The sequence below is a fragment of the Mus musculus genome, chromosome 16 (assembly GCF_000001635.26).
Source record: "Mus musculus strain C57BL/6J chromosome 16, GRCm38.p6 C57BL/6J".
NCBI classification, from domain to species: Eukaryota; Metazoa; Chordata; class Mammalia; order Rodentia; family Muridae; genus Mus; species Mus musculus.
This window is the reverse complement of record NC_000082.6, coordinates 14,570,740-14,589,497: the sequence shown is the minus strand read 5'-3', so window position 1 is coordinate 14,589,497 and position 18,758 is coordinate 14,570,740. Positions and strand designations below refer to the sequence as shown.

The 18,758-nt window shown below is 41.1% G+C and overlaps 1 long non-coding RNA gene across 1 annotated transcript in view; it reads right to left on the bottom strand.

Moving 5' to 3' along the window:
• The window catches only part of A630010A05Rik (RIKEN cDNA A630010A05 gene), a 58,968-nt gene that overhangs the window by 31,787 nt on the left and 8,423 nt on the right, over window positions 1–18,758 (bottom strand). Inside the window, exons 3-5 of the long non-coding RNA NR_033556.1 lie at window positions 6,882–6,954; window positions 5,067–5,524; window positions 107–310 (exon numbers count right to left, since the gene is read on the bottom strand). This is a non-coding gene — a long non-coding RNA (RIKEN cDNA A630010A05 gene). The remainder of the gene's footprint in view (window positions 1–106; window positions 311–5,066; window positions 5,525–6,881; window positions 6,955–18,758) is intronic.

The following is an 18,758-nucleotide window of genomic DNA, read 5'->3' as shown; positions in this document are numbered from 1 at the left end:
ATAAGTACACATGTGCATCACACACACACACACACACACACACACACACACACACATGCACACACACACAGGCAAGTATGTCACTTCCCAAATTAGTGGAAAGTACCTTTATGGGTGTTTGTCCTTCAGAGGTAATAGGTAGTGGCACTTCCTGAGAACAAACATTAGCTTCACTTCTTCCTAAAAGTTTTTGAACTCTTTTCTCTACACTTCTTCTGACCAACATGTTCTGATGTAAAAAACTCGTTGAAGTTTTTGTAGAGATAGACTCAGTGTTATTTATATTCATTTCTGGGTCTTTAGATATTTTCTGTAATGGAAAAATAAAAATTTTATTTTATTTTTTACGCTGAGGTTATTATTTTTATTATTTTTTAATTATTTTCTATGTCAAAGTTATTTATTATTTCTTTAATTACATTTCAAATGTTATCCACTTTCCTGGTTTCCCCTCCCAGGAAACCCCTACCCCATATCCCCTCCCCCTGCTCCTATGAAGGTTCTCCCCCTCCGACCCACCCACTCCAGCCTCCCTGCCCTGACATTCCCTTATACTGGGGCACCGAGCCTTCACAGGACCAAAGGTAATCCTCTGCACTAAACCCATCTGGTCCTGGGGTTTTTTTGGTTGGGAGACTATTAATGACTGCTTCTATTTCTTTAGGGGATATGGGACTGTTTAGATTGTTAACTTGATCCTGATTTAACTTTGGTACCTGGTATCTGTCTAGAAATTTGTCCATTTCATCCAGGTTTTCCAGTTTTGTTGAGTATAGCATTTTGTAGAAGGATCTGATGGTGTTTTGGATTTCTTCAGGATCTGTTGTTATGTCTCCCTTTTCATTTCTGATTTTGTTAATTAGGATGCTGTCCCTGTGCCCTCTAGTGAGTCTGGCTAAGGGTTTATCTATCTTGTTGATTTTCTCAAAGAACCAGCTCCTCGTTTGGTTGATTCTTTGAATAGTTCTTCTTGTTTCCACTTGGTTGATTTCGCCCCTGAGTTTGATTATTTCCTGCTGTCTACTCCTCTTGGGTGAATTTGCTTCCTTTTTTTCTACAGCTTTTAGGTGTGTTGTCAAGCTGCTAGTGTGTGCTCTCTCTAGTTTCTTTTTGGAGGCATCAGAGAGCTCCTCTTGGAAGATTTTACGTTTGATGAGTATGAAGTGCCCCTCCTTGTCTTTTTGGATAACTTTGGGTTGGAAGTTGATTTTATTCGATATTAGAATGGCTACTCCAGCTTGTTTCTTCGGAACATTTGCTTGGAAAATTGTTTTCCAGCCTTTCACTCTGAGGTAGTGTTTATCTTTTTCCCTGAGATGGGTTTCCTGTAAGCAGCAAAATGTTGGGTCCTGTTTGTGTAACCAGTCTGTTAGTCTATGTCTTTTTATTGGGGAATTGAGTCCATTGATATTAAGAAATATTAAGGAAAAGTAATTGTTGCTTCCTATTATTTTTGTTGTTACAGTTGGCATTCTGTTCTTGTGGCCGTCTACTTTTAGGTTTGTTGAAGGATTATTTTCTTGCTTTTTCTAGAGCATAGTTTCCATCCTTATATTGGTTTATTATTATTATTATTATTATTATTATTATTATTATTATTATCCTTTGAAGGGCTGGATTCGTGGAAAGATATTGTGTGAATTTGGTTTTGTCATGGAATACTTTGGTATCTCCATCTATGGTAACTGAGAGTTTTGCTGGGTATAGTAGCCTGGGCTGGCATTTGTGTTCTCTTAGTGTCTGTATAACATCTGTCCAGGATCTTCTGGCTTTCATAGTCTCTGGTGAGAAGTCTGGAGTAATTCTAATAGGCCTGCCTTTATATGTTACTTGATATTTTTCCCTAGCTGCTTTTAATATTTTGTCTTTATTTAGTGCATTTGTTGTTCTGATTATTATGTTTGGGAGGAATTTCTTTTCTGGTCCAGTCTATGTGGAGTTCTGTAGGCTTCTTGTATGTTCATGGGCATGTCTTTCTTTAGGTATGGAAAGTTTTCTTCTATAATTTTGTTGAAGATATTTGCTGGCCTTTGAGTTGAAAATCATCATTCTCATCTACTACTATTATCCATAGGTTTGGTCTTCTCATTCTGTCCTGGATTTCCTGAATGTTTTGAGTTAGGATCTTTTTGCATTTTTCATTTTCTTTGATCAGTGTGCCCATGTTCTCTATGGAATCTTCTGCACCTGAGATTCTCTCTTCCATCTCTTGTACTCTGATGCTGATGCTCATATCTATGGTTCCTGATTTCTTTCCTAGGGTTTTTATCTCCAGAGTTGTCTCCCTTTGGGTTTTCTTTATTGTTTCTACTTCCATTTTTAGATCCTTGATGGTTTTGTTCAATTCCATCACCTGTTTGGTAGTGTTTTCCTGTAACTCTCTAAGGCATTTTTGTGTTTCCTCTTTAAAGGCTTCTAGATGATTACCTGTGTTTTCCTGTATTTCCTTCTAAAAGTCCTCCATCATCATCATAAGAAGTGACTTCAGAGTAAGGCCATTGACTTGTTTGAGTTAATTTTATATCCAGCTACTTCACTGAAGCTGTTTATCAAGTTTAGGAGTTCTCTGGTGGAATTTTTAGGGCCACTTATATATACTATCATATCATCTGCAAATAGTGATAATTTGACTTACTTTCCAATTTGTATCCTCTTGATCTCCTTTTGTTGTCGAATTGCTCTGGCTAGGACATCAAATACTATGTTGAATAGGTAGGGAGAAAGTGGGCAGCCTTGTCTAGTCCATGATTTTAGTGGGATTGCTTCCAGCTTTTCACCATTTACTTTGATGCTGGACACTGGTTTGCTGTAGATTGCTTTTATCATGTTTAGGTATGGGCCTTGAATTCCTGATCTTTCCAAGACTTTTATCATGAATGGGTGTTGGATCTTGTCGAATGCTTTTTCCGCATCTAACTAGATGATCATGTGGTTTTTGTCTTTGAGTTTGTTTATATAATGGATTACGTTGATGGATTTCCGTATATTAAACCATCCTTGCATCCCTGGAATGAAACCTATTTGGTCAGGATGGATGATTGTTTTGATGTGTTCTTGGATTCGGTTAGTGAGAATTTTATTGAGTATTTTTGCTCCACTATGTTCATAGCAGCCTTATTTATAATAGCCAGAAGCTGGAAAGAACCCAGATGTCCCTCAACAGAGGAATGGATACAGAAAATGTGGTACATTTACATAATGGAGTACTACTCAGCTATTAAAAAGAATGAATTTATGAAATTCCTAGGCAAATGGATGGACCTGGAGGGCATCATCCTGAGTGAGGTAACCCAATCACAAAAGAACTCACATGATATGTACTCACTGATAAGTGGATATTAGCCCAGAAACTTAGAATACTCAAGATACAAGTTGCAAAACACATGAAACTCAAGAAGAACGAAGACCAAAGTGTTGACACTTTGCCCCTTCTTAGAATTGGGACCAAAACACCCATGGAAGGAGTTACAGAGACAAAGTTTGGAGCTGTGACGAAAGGATGGACCATCTAGAGCCTGCCACACCCGGGGATCCATCCCATAATCATCCTCCAAATGCTGGCACCATTGCATATGCCAGCAAGATTTTGCTGAAAGGACCCTGATATAGCTGTCTCTTGTGAGGCTATGCCAGTGCCTGGCAAACACAGAAGTGGATGCTCACAGTCAGCTATTGGATGGAACACGGGGCCCCCAATGGAGGAGCTAGGGAAAGTACCCAAGGAGCTAAAGGTGTCTGCAACCCTATAGGTTGAACAACAATATGAACTAACCAGTATCCCCGGAGCTCATGTCTCTAGCTGCATATGTATCAGAAGATGGCCTAGTCAGCCATCATTGGGAAGAGAGACCCCTTGGTCTTGCAAACTTTATATGCCTCAGTACAGGGGAACACCAGGGCCAAGATGTGGGAGTGGGTGGGTAGGGGACTTGGGGGGGGGGGTTATTGGGGACTTTTGGGATAGCATTTGAAATGTAAATGAAGAAAATACCTAATTAAAAAATTTTAATTTAATTTAAAAGAAAAAGAAAAAGAAGTGACTTTAGATCCATGTCTTCCTTTTCTGGTGTGATGGTATATCCAGGACTTGCTATGGTGGGATAGTTTGGTTCTGATGATGCCAAGTAACCTTGGTTTCTGTTGTTTCTGTTCTTATGCTTGCCTCCTGCCATCTGATTATCTCAAGTATTTGCTGTCCTCAATATATCTGATTGAAGCCTGTCCTTCCTATAATCCCAGTTGATTCAGGACTCCTCAGAATCCAGCTTTATCTGTGATCCTTTGCTTGTGGGCTCCTGTGAACCTGAGATTCTGGGTGTGTCAGAGTTCTTGGCAGTCAAGTTCCTCTGAGACCCTGAAATACTGGTGTGACCAAGCTCCTTTTATCCTGGGATCCTGTTGTCAAAGATCCTGGGTGTGTTACAGTGCCTAGAAGTGGTGTCTCCTTTGAGGAGCATGGAGCTGTCTGGCCAGTGTTCCTAAGATCATGTGGAGAATCCTCTAGGGACCTTGGGGGTGTCCACGCACAAGGTGACCCATTGCTGGTGCAGACCGGAAGGGACTTGTGCCCCGGTCAGGCCAGTGTTCTGCTTCCCTAATGCTGTCTCAGGTCCCACACTAGATTGGATTGGACCAGAAGTTGTGTTCCACTCACCAGAAGCCCTAAGATCGTGTGGAGAGTCCTCTAGGGACCGTAGGGGTGTCTGCTGACTCCATGCCCAAGGTAACCTGGTGTCCCTGGTCAGGCTAGTTTTCTGCTTCCCTCGTAGCCTTTGTTTTTGTTGCTATGTTCTTGCCCTTGCCTTTTGCCATCTGGTTATCTGGTATTACCTGGTCTTGCTCTCTGACTTTGGCTTTTCCCTCCTGCAAGCCTGTGTGTCAGTACTCTTGGGAGACCAGTTCTCTCTGGGAGGAATTTGGGTATGGAGAGCTGTGGTACAGGGTCAGCTCTGGGGTACAAACAGAGATTAGAATCCTTTCCCCAGCTGATCCTTGGTTCCTGTTTCCTGATGGCTCTGGGAGGGTACCTCTTGGGCCAGGAATTTGAAGAGAAGTGGTGGTCTTACCTCTGCTGGCAGGTGTCTAGGCACTCCTGGGAAACCAGCTCTCTCTTGGCATAATTTGTATATGTAGCTCTGTGGAATAGTATCAACTCTGGGCACAGTCAGAAACCAGAAGACTCCTGTCCCAGGCACCCCCTCAGTTCCTGTGTCCTGAGGGTTCTGGGAGGGTTCCTCTGAGTAGCAGTGGTGGTCCTACGTGCTCTCACAGGCCTGCCCGCACTGTTGGGAGGCTCGCTCCCTCCTGGAGCTATTTGGGTATGGAGCATTGTAGCAGATTGGGAGACAGAAACTGGGATGCTCAGGTTCCAGGCCGCCCCTAGTTTCTTGTGTCCTGAGGATTCAGGGCAGGCTTCTCTGAGCAGGAAGGCTCCTGTTCCATGATGCCCCTTGGTCCCTGTGTCCTGAGGATTCAGGGCGGGCTCCTCTGAGCAGCAGTGGTGGTCCCACCTGCACTCACAGGCCTGTTCCAAGGATTAACTTTCTTACTTTCGTTCAAAAATTAACTTTTTTTTTTTTTTTTTTGCGAGGGGGAGGCATGTTTTCAACACTTCTTTATTCTTTCATAGTTACAGGGTATTGAGACACAAAATGTAAAATCAAAAACAATGAAATGTCTTCAAATATGCTCATCTATTCATATATGACTAGAGCGTCATTAAGAATTAAAATATTTATGCTAGCCTAGAATACAAGAAAATCATGAATTAAGAATCTTGGCCTTGTCATTGTAGTTTGGACTAAACTTAATTCATTATGTTTCAAAACTTCCAAACCCTGTATAAGATGATTATTAATATTAATAGCCCCATTTTTATCAATCTTTGTCTTTTTTCATGATTGTGAAGCATAAATGAACATTATTTTCCATTTATGTGTTTCTTTAAATAATTCATCAGTGATTTAATTACTACTGTTGTCCATATCATAGCACCTGTGAAACTGGTTTAGAAACCTGTTTGTCCACATTCAAACATCATTAAAATTACAACTTACAATTCAGATAAACTCCCACTTTGGGATTCAGGTAACAAACATCTTTAGCAGCTCATGGTTATAAAGTCACTTTAAAGTGAATATGTATTATCTAAATAAAAGCCTTCTAATAATTCAAATCCTAAAATGTGGCACAAATAGTAAGTTTATAATATCTCAAAATGCAAAACAAAAAATATCAAAAATTAAAATGTTACTATAGTGTATGAATCATCAATTCCAAAATGGATGACTAATTAAAGAAATTGTTTAACTGGATGAAGAGTTTTAAACATAATCTTAGTAGAATCAAATACAAAACACATTGCAAATGTTTTATAATGCTACTTAAGAGATTACAAATAGCTAAATTTCCACAATTTTTTGTTAATCTAAATATAGTTGGAAAGATGGAAATAGAGGTGAAGCTCTCATATATGATACTGAAATAGGAGTGTCCAAGGGAAGAAAAAAAAAACCTACTTATATTTATGCTGAAGGTAAAGGTTCCTGGGAAATCCCTGGATCATTAAAATAACTGGACTCATTAAACTGTATTCACTCTAATGTGTATTTATTTCTGCAAACCACCTTTGTCAAAACATCAGAGATAGTCTTTTGTTGAAGAACTGTACTCAATCTTCCACTCACTATGTGTTTACTGCCTGTTCTCTTATTTAGCTACCACTAGCTGCAAGATTGTAGTGTTCACTTGGAATTTATAGAAAGTTTCACATCTACAAAATGATTTTCTCTGACCACCTTCCCATATAAAACTGAGATAGGTAGACTACTCTAATTTTAAGAAAATTTGTAAGAAAATAAATTTAACAAACTAGTATTTACCTTTATAATAGAAATACTGTCGTTGTCCTCTATTGTTGGCCCAGGAATATCAGGGTCAGGTTTGTCAGGGAGCCTTTAGAATAAAAACATACGGTAATTGGTAGGATTGGTCATTTGAGCAACTCTGGTGAAATATCCATTACCTATATATTGAGTGATATTTTCACATTTATATAATTCAAAATTAACAGGTGTTTTAAAGATTTTGGTTCTCTTTGTGAGCTTTAGCTTATTTCAATGTATAAAATATTCAATAAAGTCTAATTCCTAATCTATTTTTTTTAAACTCATTGTCTTAAGAAATGGCTCAAAAAAGGTAAGTGCTTGCTGCCCACACACAACCTGAGTTTGAATCCTCAACATATGCATAATCACTTGGGTATGTTCTTGTAACCCCAGTACTGTTGGTGCACAGACAGAGGGATAACGGGGACTTTTTGACTTCAAGTAAAGCTCCAGGTTCAAAGAAACACCTTATATCAATTGGACAAGGTAGAGATCGTTAGAACAAGACACCAATATCCTACTCTTACCTCCAAGCTTGCACACACAAATATATTTAACATATGTAACACACACACATACACATGCACAGAGAGAGAGAGAGAGAGAGAGATCAATTGCCAATGTATTGACTTCTGCCTGTATAAATTATTTGTCTTAAAGTTTGAACTGATAATTTTCCTAACAAGTAAATATGTTTGCTACCTAAACTGAAATGAATCCATTGCTTAAAATGATAGAAAATTGACTGTCTCCTCCAATGCCTAACACTGTTTGAAAACTAAGCTCTGTATGTCCTATATTTTTACACCTCAATAAAGATTAAGTGCCTTATTTATATAAATTGATAAAAGAATATAAAATAACACAGTATGTCTGCTACAGAGACCCCTGTAAGGGATTCAAATTCCCTTAACATCTCTGTGAGAGGTGCACATGTGTATATATGTGCTAGTGTGTGTGTGTGTGTGTGTGTGTGTGTGTGTGTGTGTGTGTGTATTTAGGACAGGAGACATCAGTGTTCTTCCTCCTTGGATTCCATCTACCACACAATGTCTCTCTAAAACAGGAGACAAATCAATTCTTCTACGTTGGTTTTTCAGCAAGTCATAAGGGGTAATCATAACTCTGCCTCCCCAATGATGGATAGACACAGCATATGCAGTCATGACTGTGTTTTTATTTGTGTGCAGAGATCAAACTCAGTATCTTCTGTTTATAAAAACTCACTTCATTAACAGGTCTCTCTCCTCATCCCCAAACTGGTACTTTTTAAGAGATACCTTGATATTTTCAGGTCCTCCAATTAGCCAGTCTAAAGAGCAACAACATTTTCAGGAATCTTCAATTTTTTTTTTTATTTTAATGAGTTTTTCCAATAATTTTAGTGTCTCTAGATCTGAATTTTAGTATTATCACTGTCAAATCTGTCATATACTCTGTTATTTTTATCACTTCTCTAAAACCCTCACTACTGCCCAAACTAGTGTTCTTCAGTCCCTACTATCTACTGTAAATTCATTTCCATCCTCCCTTACTAGATTAACTTACTATTTCCACACTCACCCTCCTCCCTGAGCCTTGCTACTTGTGCTTTCTTATTTTATTACTAAATATCCACATATATGTGAATAAATAAAGAGACCACCTCCTCTACAACTAGAGCTAGAGTACAAATTCTATTTCTGACACATGCTGCTTTTGATATAAGTTTCTTTCATGTGTTTGAACTTCAAAACCCCCAATAGAATAATTAGACACAAGGAATTTGTCTTAGTTAGGGTTTTACTGCTGTGAACAGACACCATGACAAAGACAACTCTTCTAAGGACAACATTTAATTGAGGCTGGCTTACAGCCCACTCCCTGGGCTGAACATATACAATCTATCACAATCTACTCCCTGGCCTCCATAGTCTTGTTCAAACCGAGTCTATGGGGGTCACATCTAAACATAGCATAATGCAAAATTCAACTTCCGAAGCCCCATAGACTATAGCAGTCTCAACAATATTAAAAGTCCAAAGTTCAAGTTCTCTTCTGAGATTTATCAAAACACTTAACTCTAACCTCCAAAGCAAGACAGGAAAATCACGGGGCAAGGGGTGAAGGGGACTCCAAACTCTGCATCTCCATGTCTGATGTCAAAGCACTCTTCAGATATCCAACTTCCCTTTTCATCTTTGTTGACTGCAACAAACTACTTTCTGCTGGGCTGGTTCTAATCTCTTTTAGCAGCTTTCCTCGGCAGATAGTCCACGGCTCTGGCATCTCAAACATCTTGGGGTCTCCAAGGCAACTTCAATGTTACAACTTCTTGTTTCAATGTCTGGGATCCACACATGATCTTCTGTGTTCCTCTGAAGAGCTGGCTTCACTTCTCCAGCTCTACTCTCTGAAGCACTCTAAGCTTAGGTTAACCAACTTCACAGCTGCTGCTGCTCTTGGTGATCATCTCATGGCACTAGCATCTCCAAAACACTGGAGTCTTCTGCTGCAACTAGGCTTCACCAATAATCTCTCACAGGCTCTCTTCATGGTGCCAAGTCTCAACTCCTTTGCATGATTTCTTCAGTCCTGAACTGTCAACTGGAACTGGGATTGTACCTTCACCAATGTCCTTCCTCAAAGTGCCGAGCCTCAGCTGCTCTTCATGACCCCTTCATGCCTTCAAAACCAGTACCACCTGGGTGAGTCTTACACATTACCAAGTACAGCTGCAGCACAGGTTTCAACCTTGACTATCTAAGGAGCACAACATCTTTGTTCTTTCAGAAAAGACTTCCCAGAATTTTTCACCTCAGTGATGCTGGTCTCTTCTTAATCACTGCTAATTTCTTAGTTCCACTTAACCAGCATCAATTATCCCAGTAGTTTTTTTTTTCTCCTGTTGTCTATATGGCCAGAGCCACATGGATGAACCTGCCTAGTTCTCCTTCTTGCAGGACCTGGAACATGGCCTCCTTGTTCTATTACACTATCACTAGCTTCCTCTTTTCCAACTCCTTCACTGCCTAAACTTGGCTGTCCTGGACCTTACTCTGTAGATTGACCTTGATCTCAGGGATCTGCATGTCTGTCTCCTGAGATTAAGGTTGTGTACCACCATGCCTGGATTTAAGCTTTTCTTCACCTAGAGCTTGCTCTGTCTCAGAATCTTGCCCCAAAGTCACTACTCCCATAATTCAATTTAATATCCTTGAACACAGGATTTAGCTCCATTTCCCTTCCTAGTGCCCCTTTAATACTCGAACCATACAATTTATATTTTTCCTTTCTCATGTTGCTCCTTTTCATTAAAACTCATTTTGTTCCTTTCATTAAAATGTTCTTCATAAGAGTGAACTTCAGTAACCATACAACAGAATTTACACCCTGCTGTTTTAAGACTTCCTTTGTCAGTGAAATTAATCTGAGTCTCTTCACCTTAGCCTCAGGCAGACTCCTCAGACAAGGGCAAAAATTAGCCATGTTCTTCACCAAAATACCACAAAAGCAGTCTCTTGGCCACATATTGAAATTCTCCACTAAAACCTCTTGGGCCAGTTCTGCATGATTCACATCACTCTCAGTAACAAAGTCTTCTATATTCACACTAGGATAACTCATTAAGCCCTGCTTAAAGCATTCCACTGCTTTTAAAATTCAAAGTCCCCAAATCCACATTCTTCTAATCAAAGCTTAGTCAGGTCTATCACAGAAATACCCCAGTCCCTGGTACCAACTTCTGTCTTAGTTAGGGTTTTACTGCTGTGAACAGACATTATGACCAAGGCAACTCTTATAAAGACATCATTTAACTGGGGCTGGCTTTCAGATTGAGATATTCATTCCAATATCATCAAGGCATCATCCAGGCAGGCATGGTTCAGGAGGAGATGAGAATTCTACATCTGAAGGCTGCAAGCAGAATACGGACTTCCAGGCAGCTAGGATGAGGGTCTTAAAGCCCACACTCACAGTGACACACCTACTGAAACAGGGCCACACCTACTCCAATAGGGACATCCTTCTAATAGTGAGCAGACCTTGGGAACTAGCTCCATACCCAGTCCCACAACACCCAGAAGAAACTCAACTCTCAGGAACTCTAACATGCCTAGGACCATAGGATCAAAGGATCTCAGGAGCTTGGTTACACCAGGATTTCAGGATCCCAGAATTAGCTTAACTCCCAGGAGCTCAAACATACCCAGGATCTCAGGATCACAAAATCCCAGAACCACAGGATCACAGAGACATTTAGACACTGAAGAGTTGTGGCACAACCTGGATCACAGGAGGGACAAGCTCCAGTCAGAGACACCAAGGGCAGGTACCATTAGAGATAACCAAATAGCAAGAGGCAAATGTAAGAACATAAGTAACAGAAACCAATGTTACTTGGCATCATTAGAACCTGATTTTCCCACCAGAGCAAGTCCTGGATACCCCATCACACCAGAAAAGCAAGACTCTGATTTAAAATCACATCTCAAGATGACGATAAAGAACTTTAAGAAGGACATAAATAACTCCCTTAAAGAAATACAAGAGAACACAGGTAAAGAGCTAAAAGACCTTAAAGAGGAAACACAAAAGTCCCTTAAAGACTTATAGAAAAACACAACCAAACTGATGAAGGAACTGAACAAAACCATCCAGGATCTAAAAATGGAAGTAGAAACAATAAAGAAACCATAAAGGGAGAGAACACTGGAGATAAAAAACCTTGGAAAGAGACCAGGAGTCATAAATGCCAGGATCACCAACAGAATACAAGAGAGAGAATCTCAGGTGCAGAAGATACCATAAAAACATTGAAACAACAGTCAATGAAAATGCAAAATGAAAAAAGCTCCTGGCCCAAAACATCCAGGAAATCTAGGACACAATGAGATGACCAAACCTAAGGATAATAGGTATAGAAGAGAGCAAAGATTCCCAAATTAAAGGTCCAGGAAACATGTTCAACAAAATTATAGAAGAAAACTTCCCTTACCTAAAGAAAGAGATGCCAATGAACATACAAGTGTGTATGAGCCTTTTGGGGTGCTGCTTGGCAAGAATCTGACATTAGGCCTTGACAAGGAAGTAAGTTCAGGCAAGAATCTACCTTTAGGCTATACTAGGGAAGTAGGTTGAGGCAGGAATTTTAGTCTTGTGGTAGAACAAAAGAAGTAGGCTTCAGGCAAGATTTTGTGTTTGGACAAGGAAGTGGGCTCAGATATTTTGGTCATCCTGACAAGCCCTTGGAAACAACTGCCATGGGAGTAATCAAGGGACTTTGCTTATTGCCTTACTAGTTCCATATTATATTACTTGGCCTTAGTACTTGCATGTAATTAAAATGGCATAAAAGCAAATTGGGAAAGATAAACCTGCCTTCAGTCTCACAATTGACTGGGGTCATGCTACAATGTCTAATTGTCTGATTTCGTTTTAATCCTCACTCCAGCCCCGGGACACCTGTTGACTGACTGAGTGAGCGAGGTCAAAGAAGCCTACAGACCTCCAAATAGACAGGACCAGAAAAGAAATTCCTCCCAAAACATAAAAATCAAAACACCAAATGCACAAAACAAAGAAAGAATATTAAAAGCAGTAAGGTAAAAATGTCAAGAAACATTAAGAGGCACACCAATTAGAATTAACCAGACATCTCACCAGAGACAATAAAAGCCAGAACAACACAAACATAGTTCCATATCTAACAACAAAAATAACATAAATCAACAATCACTTTTACTTAATATATCCTAACACCAATGGATTCAATTCTCCATTAAAAAACAGACTGACAAACTGGATATGTAAACAGAACCCAGCATTTTGCTGCATACAGGAAACCCACCTCAGTGACAAAGACAGACACTACCACAGAGTAAAGGGCAGGAAAATTTTTTTCCAAGCAAATGGTCCCAAGAAACAAGCTGGAGTAGCCATTCCAATATTGAATAAAATTGATTTTTAACCAAAAGTTATCAAAAAAATTAAGAAAAGACATTTCATACTCGTCAAAGGAAAAATCCACCAACATGAACACTCAATTCTTAACATCCATGCTCCAAATGCAAGGGCACCCACAGTCATAAAAGAAACTACTGAATATCAAGAATACAATGCACCACACACAATAACATTGGGGTACTGCAACACCCCACTCTCAGCAATAGACAGATCATGGAAACAGAAATTGACAGAGACATGGTGAAACTAACAGATGTTATGAACCAAATGGACTTAACAGATATCTATAGAACATTTTATCCTAAAACAAAAGAATATGCCTTCTTCTCAGCACTTCATGGTACTTTCTCCAAAACTGACCATATAATTGGTCACAAAACAGGCCTCAAGAGATACAAAAAGGCTGAAATAATCCCATGCATTCTATCAGATCACCACAGACTAAGGCTGGTCTTCAATAGCAACAAAAACAATGGAAAGCCCACATACACATTGTAGTGGCTATTCCTGGTTGTCAACTTGACAATATTTGGAATGAACTACAATCCGGAATTGGAAGGCTCACCAGTGACCCTTATCTGGAGGCTTGGAGATCCTTATCTGGATCTTGGTTTGAAGATCTTGAGCCATATTGGCTATGGATTCCAGAAGATTGAATCTCCGAGTTTAAGGAACACACCTTTAATCTGGGCTACGCCTTTCATCTGGGATTAAAGGTGTGGTGGAACACACCTTTAATCTGGGCTACACCTTCTGCTGGAGACAATATAAGGACATTGGAAGAAGGGAGTCTAGCTCTTGCTCCTGCTCCTTCGCCTGCTTGCTGCGTGAGACTGAGTAACTGCTAGATCCTTGGACTTCCATTCACAGCTGTGACTGAACGATTGTTGGGAATTGAGCTGCCGACTGTAAGTCATCAATAAATTCCTTTATTATCTAGAGACTATCCATAAGTTCTGTGACTCTAGAGAACCCTGACTAATACAGAAGTTGGTACCAGGAGTGGTTCTAGAGTAACAGAAGTACAAGGATGAATCTTTTAAAATTCTGGAATTGGCTTGTTGATCCACCAGCACTTTCAACTATTGAAACCTCTACAGATTCTCTCCCTCCTGGGAGCTCAGAGAATTTTGAAGACCCATGGTTGAAACTATATTCCGAACTTAAAGAAGCTAATGCCCTTGATTTTCTTAATGAATTAGGTGATTCAGTGCACAAAGCTTTCTACAAGATGGGGAAAAAATCGAAAAATGATTTTACTGGCTGGCTGCTCTTAGTATCTGTGGAAAAAATGATGAATGAAAGGAAGGAGTTGTGTGATAAAATCGAAAGGCTCCAGACACAAGTAAACAATCTAAAAGTTGCTAAGTGTGTCCTTGAGGAGAATCTTCTCTCTTGTAGCAATAGAGCTCAAGTTGCAGAAAATCAAACGGAAACTCTCATTGTAAGATTGGCTGAACTACAGCGAAAATTCAAGTCTCAGCCTCAGAGTGTGTCGACAGTTAAAGTAAGGGCTCTAATTGGCAAAGAATGGGATCCTACAACATGGGATGGGGATGTGTGGGAAGACCATGTTGAAGCTGAGAATTTTGAATCCTCAGATTCTCAAGGGTTTGCCCCACCTGAGGAAGTAGTACCCTCAGCCCCACCTCTTGAAATAATGCCTTCCCCACATGAGGAAATTAATTTTGCAGAGTCTGCTCACGGCCCACCAATAGTTTCTTCTAGACCTGTAACCAGACTCAAAGCAAAACAGGCTCCTAGAGGGGAGGTAGAAAGTGTAGTCCATGAGGAAATTCGCTACACTACTAAGGAGCTTAATGAGTTTGCTAATTCATTCAAGCAGAAACCTGGTGAATATGTGTGGGAATGGATTTTAAGGGTGTGGGATAAGGGTGGAAGGAACATAAAACTAGAGCAGGCTGAGTTTATTGACATGGGTCCTCTGAGTAGAGATTCTAGGTTTAATACGGAAGCTCGCATAGTTAAAAAAGGTGTCAAAAGTTTGTTTGAATGGTTGGCTGAGGTGTTTATCAAAAGATGGCCTACTGGAAATGACTTGGAGATGCCTGATATTCCATGGCTTAGTGTTGATGAAGGGATTTTAAGACTTAGGGAAATTGCAATGCTAGAGTGGATATATTGTGTAAAGCATAATTGTCCACAATGGGAAGGTCCAGAAGATATGCCTTTCACCAGCTCTATAAGACGCAAATTGGTGAGAGGGGCACCAGCACATTTGAAGGGTTTTGTTCTTTCCCTTTTCCTTGTGCCAGATCTTAGCATTGGAGATGCTTCTGCTCAATTAGATGAATTAAATTCACTGGGTTTAGTTGGATTCCGAGGTAACAAGGGCCAGGTGGCAGCATTGAATCGCCGGAGACAAGGTGATTCTAGTTATTATAATGGACAGCGTAGACAAAAGAATGTTTATAATAACATACCCAGTAATGGTCAGCACAGGAGAGGTGAAATTTATAATGGCATGACTCGGTTGGACCTTTGGTACTGGCTAACCAATCATGGTGTTTCCAGGAATGAAATACATAGGAAGCCTACTGCATATTTGTTTGATCTGTATAAGCAGAAAAATTCTCAAACAAATGAAAGAAAGGCTACATTAGATCGTGGTAAACAGCAATCTCGGCCAGTGAATCAATTTCCAGACTTGAGACAGTTTGCAGATCCAGAACCCCTTGAATGAAGGGGTGGCCAGGTTCCGCTGAGGAAGGATCTTGATAAGACACTCAAAGGTTTTGCTGTTACCCTTTCTCCAGTTCTTCCCCAGAGGGACCTACGGCCTTTTACAAGGGTAACTGTACACTGGGGAAAAGGAAATAATCAGACTTTTCGGGGTCTGCTGGATACTGGTTCTGAGTTGACACTGATCCCAGGGGATCCCAAGAAACATTGTGGCCCTCCAGTTAAAGTAGGGGCTTATGGAGGGCAGGTGATTAATGGAGTTTTGACTGATGTCCGACTCACAGTAGGTCCAGTAGGTCCCCGGACACATTCTGTGGTGATTTCCCCAGTTCCAGAATGTATAATTGGGATAGATATACTCAGAAATTGGCAGAATTCTCATATTGGTTCTCTGAACTGTAGAGTGAGGGCTATTATGGTTGGAAAGGCAAAATGGAAGCCTTTAGAGTTGCCTCTGCCAAAGAAAATAGTGAATCAAAAACAGTATCGTATTCCTGGAGGAATTGCAGAAATTACTGCCACTATCAAGGACTTGAAAGGTGCAGGGGTGGTGGTTCCCACCACATCTCCGTTTAACTCTCCTATCTGGCCAGTGCAGAAAACAGATGGATCATGGAGAATGACAGTTGATTATCGAAAACTAAATCAGGTGGTAACTCCAATTGCAGCTGCTGTACCAGATGTAGTTTCGTTACTTGAGCAAATTAACACATCTCCTGGCACCTGGTATGCGGCTATTGATCTGGCAAATGCCTTCTTCTCAGTACCTGTCCATAAGGACCACCAGAAGCAATTTGCTTTCAGTTGGCAAGGCCAACAGTATACCTTCACAGTTTTGCCTCAAGGATATATTAACTCTCCTGCCCTGTGTCATAATTTAGTTAGAAGGGATCTTGATCGTTTGGATCTTCCACAAAATATCACATTGGTGCACTATATTGATGACATTATGCTGATTGGATCAAGTGAGCAGGAAGTAGCAACCACTTTGGACTCATTGGTAACACATATGCGTATCAGAGGATGGGAAATAAATCCAACCAAAATTCAAGGACCATCTACCTCAGTGAAATTCTTAGGAGTCCAGTGGTGTGGGGCATGCAGAGATATTCCTTCTAAGGTGAAAGATAAGTTATTGCACCTGGCCCCTCCTACAACCAAGAAAGAAGCACAACGTTTAGTGGGTCTATTTGGATTCTGGAGACAACACATCCCTCACTTGGGTGTGTTACTTAGGCCTATTTACCAAGTGACTCGGAAAGCTGCTAGCTTTGTGTGGGGCCTGGAACAGGAGAAGGCCCTTCAACAGGTCCAGGCTGCTGTGCAGGCTGCTCTACCACTTGGACCATATGACCCAGCAGACCCAATGGTACTTGAGGTGTCTGTGGCTGATAGAGATGCTGTTTGGAGCCTCTGGCAGGCCCCTGTAGGTGAATCACAGAAAAGACCTTTGGGATTTTGGAGCAAAGCTCTACCATCATCTGCAGACAACTATTCTCCCTTTGAAAAACAGCTCTTGGCCTGCTATTGGGCCTTAGTGGAAACTGAACGTTTGACAATAGGACACCAAGTTACTATGCGACCTGAACTACCCATCATGAGCTGGGTACTATCAGACCCTGCAAGTCATAAAGTGGGACGCGCACAGCAGCAGTCTATTATCAAATGGAAGTGGTATATACGTGATCGGGCCAGAGCAGGTCCTGAAGGCACAAGCAAGTTACATGAAGAAGTTGCTCAAATGCCTATGGTTTCTACTCCTGTTACAATGCCATCTGCTGCCAAGCATGCGCCTATAGCCTCATGGGGTGTTCCCTATGATCAACTGACTGAAGAGGAGAAGACTAGAGCCTGGTTTACTGATGGCTCTGCACGTTATGCAGGCACCACCCAGAAGTGGACAGCTGCAGCATTACAACCCCTTTCTGGGACAACCTTGAAAGACACAGGTGAAGGAAAATCTTCACAGTGGGCAGAACTTCGGGCAGTACACATGGTATTACAGTTTGTTTGCAAGAAGAAATGGCCAGATGTACGATTATACACTGACTCATGGGCTGTAGCCAATGGATTGGCTGGATGGTCAGGGACTTGGAAAGATCACAATTGGAAAATTGGTGAGAAAGACATCTGGGGAAGAAGTATGTGGATAGATCTCTCCAAATGGGCAAAGGATGTGAAGATATTTGTGTCCCATGTAAATGCTCACCAAAAGGTGACTTCAGCTGAGGAGGAGTTCAATAATCAAGTGGATAAGATGACCCGTTCTGTGGACAATCAGCCTCTCTCCCCAGCCATCCCTGTCATTGCTCAATGGGCACATGAACAAAGTGGCCATGGTGGTCGAGATGGAGGTTATGCTTGGGCTCAGCAACATGGGCTTCCACTCACCAAGGCTGACCTGGCTACAGCTGCTGCTGATTGCCAGATCTGCCAACAGCAGAAACCAACACTGAGCCCCAGATATGGCACCATTCCTCGAGGTGACCAGCCAGCAACCTGGTGGCAGGTTGACTACATTGGACCACTTCCTTCGTGGAAAGGACAGCGTTTTGTTCTTACTGGAGTAGATACTTATTCTGGTTATGGATTTGCCTTTCCTGCACGTAATGCCTCTGCTAAAACCACCATTCACGGACTGACAGAATGCCTCATCTATCGTCATGGTATTCCACACAGTATTGCTTCTGACCAAGGAACTCATTTCACAGCCAGAGAAGTACGACAGTGGGCTCACGATCATGGAATTCACTGGTCTTACCACATTCCCCATCATCCTGAAGCAGCTGGGCTGATAGAAAGATGGAATGGCCTTTTGAAGACGCAGTTACAGCGCCAATTAGGTGGTAACAGCTTGGAAGGCTGGGGCAGAGTTCTTCAGAAGGCAGTATATGCTTTGAATCAGCGCTCGATATATGGTACAGTTTCACCCATAGCCAGGATTCATGGGTCCAGGAATCAAGGGGTGGAAAACGGAATAGTTCCACTTACTATCACTCCTAGTGACCCTCTAGGAAAATTTTTGCTTCCTGTCCCCATAACTCTAGGTTCTGCTGGCTTAGAAGTTTTGGCTCCAGAGAGGGGAGTGCTCCTACCAGGAGCTACAACAAACATTTCATTGAACTGGAAGCTCAGACTTCCCCCTGGTCATTTTGGGCTTCTAATGCCCTTAAACCAACAGGCTAAAAAAGGAATAACAGTGTTAGGAGGGGTGATAGATCC